The 5645-nt window shown below is 38.6% G+C and overlaps 1 protein-coding gene across 1 annotated transcript in view; it reads left to right on the plus strand.

Moving 5' to 3' along the window:
- Nucleotides 1-772: 772 nt before the first annotated feature.
- LOC306985677 (pleckstrin homology domain-containing family G member 1) overlaps nt 773-5645 on the plus strand; it is a 74143-nt gene continuing 69270 nt past the window's right edge. The window contains exon 1 of the mRNA XM_079588206.1: nt 773-976. The gene's annotated coding sequence lies outside the window, so the exon portion shown is untranslated. The remainder of the gene's footprint in view (nt 977-5645) is intronic.

Consider the following 5645-nt stretch of genomic DNA (forward strand, 5'->3'; position numbering starts at 1 on the left):
TTACAAGGACATTTATTATTATTTATGCTGCATTGTATCTTTTGTCATGATTAAGGTCGTAAATATGTTCTGTGTGTGTGTGTTAGTATAAAACTGAAGTGTGATGGAAACACTTGAGTATCAGGAAGCAGGAATGACTGTTGGACTGCACTGAGGGACTTTCCTCAAGAGTGTGCAACAGTTATCGAAACAATGGCCATTTTTTACACCATGACAATGTTTTGTGTCTCATACAACTTCACCGATTTCCTCTGGAGGGTGTTTATGTGTGTGAGGTGAAGTTTTCTCTTCTCTTCTGTTGACTGAAGGTCAACCAAGTGTCTGGTTCTTGCAGTTACACCCTGAGTGTGTGTGTGTGTGTGTTTTCAAAGCATTGGCTCCTGACTGAGTGCTGAGCTGAAATCCCATCTCTACGTCTATCTCAGACTGTTTTCAGATCTATTTCTGAATGTGTAGCCTCTTTAAAGTGACCCAATTGTGTGTGTGTGTGTAGTGAGGAGGACGGTTCGCCCTTGGCTCTTTTCTCGCTTTCTTAACCCCTCCGGTTCTCTCCAACTTTCTTTCTCTCAAACTCTTTCTTATGTTCTAGTACTTTTACTATTTGCATTGCCCGCAGCATTAACTGTGATCCAGTTACTGTATCCACAAAATATAATCGACTGTGTGTGTGTCTTGTGATATGGTGGTGCATCAGGAGAATGATCATCAGATATATGCTCTCTCCCCCCCCACCTCTCTCTCTCTCTCTCTCTCTCTCTCTCTCTCTGATCTCATAGAGGTGTGGACGCGGTGGACGCTCAGCCTGACTTTGAGAGTCAGCCTCAAGTTGTGTGTGTGTCAGTGTGTGTGTGTTTGACAGCAAGCAAGACTGCTTGAGCCCAAGGACATGGAATTAAACTTACGAAGGATTTTACTCTCAAGAAAACTGTGTGAATCAGTCGAAAGGGCAGGAAACAGTGGCAAAGCTGTTTAAAAGGTGAGTTTATGGCTGTTATTTATTCATTCACAATGATAATGAAATTTATATAGACTCAGTGTTTAGTGACGGCAACCAAATAATGGACACTTGGAGAGATACCTCAACTTTTTAAGTTTATTAGGTTATTGCTTTGACCGTGTTGTAGGTAGGTGTATTTTTGTATTTTTATTTGTTTAGACGGAGGCGTTATTGAATTTTTGAGCTTTAAGATGTCATTTAGAAAGACTATTTCACAAATCTCTTTATGAACATCCAACTGGACACAACATATATCCATAATACATCGAGGGAGGATTACGTTTAAAATAAAAAAATAGAAAATTTAGTTATATTCATTATACATTTTCTGAAAATAAGATTCTTAATATCTTATCTAATATATATTTTTCTAATGATATTTCATCATTTTGTAAACCAGATAATGGTACTGCCTGTGTGAAGTGTAAGATAAAGTGCAACCAATTGTTTTTTTCTTTAGCGCACACACATACTGAACACACATCCACATTAGTCAGAGGAAGACCATTTCCACCTCCTGTTGACTGCTCACCCAGCATGATCATCTGAGGCCAAACAGCACTTCCTCCATCACACACACACACACACAATGACACTGAACCCTTGAAACACAAAGCTGGCCATATAATATATTTTTACACGGCTAAAATAAATAAATTGCCATTAAACACTGATTTTAGTTGAAATTTTGAAATGACACGAGACATGAAACTAGCACAGTTCAGTCAATTTAACAGTTTACTGCACACAATATACATGCTGCAGAATCAGTGTGAGTGTGTGCATTCGTTTTACTGTACTTGGATGGGCAGATTTTTTTTTTTAAATGTGTTAATTTGTCTATGTGTTTGTGTGAAGGTGTGTGTGCTGGTGGCTGTTGACATGTTTTAGGGATTGAGGTCAGGGACGATGGCTTTCATTGATCATCAAAACAACATCTAACATTCACACCAACACACACACTTGACCACAATCATGCAAAGACAAACAGAAAGATGGATGCACACGCAGTCACCTGCTGAAATGTTGCTTATTACAAGGATGTACATGAGAAAATTTGCTTTAGATTTGCATCTGCTGGAGTGTGACGATATTCATGCATGCAGACTTACAACAAATGCAACTTGTATTTGCCCACATAGTGTTAGAGCAGAGTGTTTCCCCTCTCTATCTGTCTTTGAGAAAGAGTGCGCGAGAGAGAGGGACCAACTCATTTAGTAACGACGCTCTTTTGTGTGGGCCGTCCCACCCCTCAGATCCCCGATCCAGGGCCTGCCACCAAACCTGTCGTCATAACAACAGCTGTCTTCCTGGCAACCCCCACCACACCCGTCTGCGTTTCATGGTTTTTACTTTGATATAGTCTGGGGTAGAATATTTTCCCCAGAATTTTGCTTAATCTGGCAAATTAAAAAATATTCAGTATTTAATAGCCCTAATATAACCATAACCCCAACCCTTACCTTTTCATTAAAATGTTATATCAATACACACATTCCTCTAGAAGATCTAGTTCTTGCACATGCACATAAACGTTAGTTATTGGTCTGCATGTGTTTCACACACAGTAGCTCATGAACAGATGTTTCATGGCACAAATGTTACTATATACGGCAAATTCCAATCGGAAATGAGCATCCAGGGCACTTGCATGTCATAATGAAGCCGTTTGCGAAGGGAGAAAGGAAAGACAACGTAATTTCCTCATTATATTCCCAGTTCAGCAATATCCCCCCATTAGCTGTTCTTACAACTATAATTCCGGTCACGCTTTATTTTACAGAGTGTGCACTTGCATGTACTTACAGTGTGCTTACCTAAGAAAGTAGTGGGCAATATAAGGTAACTACATGGGTTAAGGTTAGGTTCAGGGTTAGTGCCTAGTTATTACCCAGTTATTATAATTACTATAACAAGTACATAGTATGTGCATGCAAAAAAGGACTGTAACATAAAGTGTGTCTATTTTTTATATATATATAATTGTTGCGAAAAAAATATACTTTTTATTATGACATTTTTAAAATGTGCGTTTTATGTAGGGCCTAAAACTAACTTTTTTTCCACACCTGCCGATGGCCGGTGACTAAATTTAAAATTGTAGACGTTTATACGTGTGCGTGTGTGTGTGTGTGTGTGTGTGTGTGTGTGTGTGTGTGTGTGTGTGTGTGTGTGTGTGTGTGTGTGTGAGACCCTGCATGTGGTCACATTTAACTATCAAGTACAAAACAAATACCTTACCCATAAAGTGTATTTAAACTTCATATGTAATGTATGACAGGGCTAAATGTGTATAATATGTCACAAACAAAACAAAACCACTTGACTCATACACCATGACATGGAGGCGCCGGTGCCATCACTTGCATTTTTTTTTTTTACGTGAAAATACTCCGTAATTTTTTGTCACACAGGTAAGAGTATTACATCATTCCAAACTGTAAAAACTACTTTTATTTGTGTACACTCACAATTACAAGAAAACTTTGTGCTTAAAATAAAGGATGTTCTTTCTGCCGTCAAATATATCTATAGAAAGCTTGAAATGTTCACTTTTAAACCAACCAATTCAAATACTCAGATTATGTAATCCGTATGAAAGGTGCATTTCTCTCTATAGGCACATTTACTATGCTGAGGAGATGAAGAGTCATCATCGTCAACTTCATCTTAGCAGCCGACACGGACTCAGAAAACACTATTTTTTCCAACATACTCATAATCATGACTTTTGCCAGTACTTTGCAGCAAGCTTTATGCGTGTGCTTGAGCGCGAGGCATATATTCCGGCCCTAATATATTTAAGTAATTAATTAATACTAACGTGCGATTAGTCAACTAATGGCTTAAATGAACGACTATAGTCGACTACATAAAATCTTAGTCGGGGACAGATCTATAACATAATGATGATAACACTTTTGTAACGTGTATATTCTGTTTTGTTTTGGTTCTGTTTCTGTTCCCTGCATGTGTGTGTTGTGCCAGTTAATCACTAATGAGGTTCACCTGTTGTTCATTTAGTTATCAGACCTCAGTTCCCTTTGTTCATTTATCCGTTATTGTTGGGCTAAGCTTGTCAAATCAACACAATGTAACAATTTGTCATCATGAAAGCATCACTCAGGGATGATACATGTTTTCTACGTCTTTGTGTTCAAAGGTTTTGGCATTTTCTTAAAGGAAGTAAAAACGGGACTTTATATCAGAGGACAACATTATAAAATTGGGATTACGAATGTTTCTGACTTTGTTAATGCTCCCTGTTGGTTAATGTTTTTTAGGTCTGTGTTTTATTAGCGACATAAACATTTTGTTGGGTAACAAAATCTGTTAGTTCCTGATTCCTTGTGCATTAACTAAAGTTAACCAATTGAACCTGATTGTAAGGTTGTCAAGTGTGTGTTGCAGAGACAAGGAGAACGAGGATATAATCACAGCAGTTTACATTTATTAACAAGAACTCAAAGGAAACAAAAACACTCGGGGACAAACTCTTAGAGTATGTTTGTGCTAAAAACTGAAAAGTTTTTCTTTGTACAGATGACAACATTATCAAAATGATCCCCGTTCACACACAGATCTGTGAAAGCGGCTAATAACGCTGTGTTATTCATGCCAGGCCAGTAGTTGGCGATGTCACTTTGTAAAGAAACACTACTCACACATTATTTTACTACAGTACACTCGGGCCAAACGCACATGCCTATAGACACAAATTACATAATCTATCCTTTTTTTTGTCCGATTTTCATTCTAATGTATTATTACTTTGTCTTCTGGGTAAATTTCATGAATTATTTATTTTGTAAAAAAAAATATTTTCAAAAAAAGAATGACACCCTCTATTGCTTATAATTCACTGCAATATTTGACGAGTTCACACTTCATACAATTAGAGGAGGTAAAGTTTAATGCGTATTTGGCGCGCTGTCCGGGGGAGGGCTCCCCGAACCCAGAGTACTCCCCCTGTATGTGTGGTTAGGACTAGAAGTGTGGAGAAGGGATGCTGCTAACTGTCAATGGATTGAGGTGAGACTGCTGAATATATAGGCTATATACCTCTTATCATTGATTGCTGAGTGCTCTCCTCTCGTGTTACTTATCTGAACGTGCTCCTCCCGAACTTTGTTAATAAAACATCAAGGGCCCTACCTTTCACCCAGCACAATTGACTTTGTATGCCGACGCATGTATCATTCCTATTTTGCACCCGCGCACAGCGGACTCTTCCCTCCACAGACGCACGTCGGCAAATTAGTGAATGAACTTGCGCTCGCGGGGGCGATTCAGCGAAAAGAGGAGCGTGTTCCGGCGCAAACGTTCCCTGGTGATATTTTGCAGTTTGAGAAAATAATTCCGCCACTGACCAGGAAAAACCTCGTCTAAAGTCAGTGGCGCGTTGCGCGTGTTAGTCATATGGTATTTTAAGAGCGTGTGCTTGGCCATTATGTAGCGTGTGAACAACGTGCATACACTTTGATTCTCTAATCTAAACGGACGCAGCAGTTTAAATTTTTGCAAATCATACATTATTACAAGGAAAAATATTAACACATGAGGGAAATCATTGTTGTGTCCGTGAAGATGTGAAAAAATAGGCATAAATCTAGATTAGGCTACACATTTACCCAAATTATTATACGCC

Source organism: Phoxinus phoxinus (assembly GCF_949152265.1).
Source record: "Phoxinus phoxinus genome assembly, chromosome: 18".
Classification (NCBI taxonomy): domain Eukaryota; kingdom Metazoa; phylum Chordata; class Actinopteri; order Cypriniformes; family Leuciscidae; genus Phoxinus; species Phoxinus phoxinus.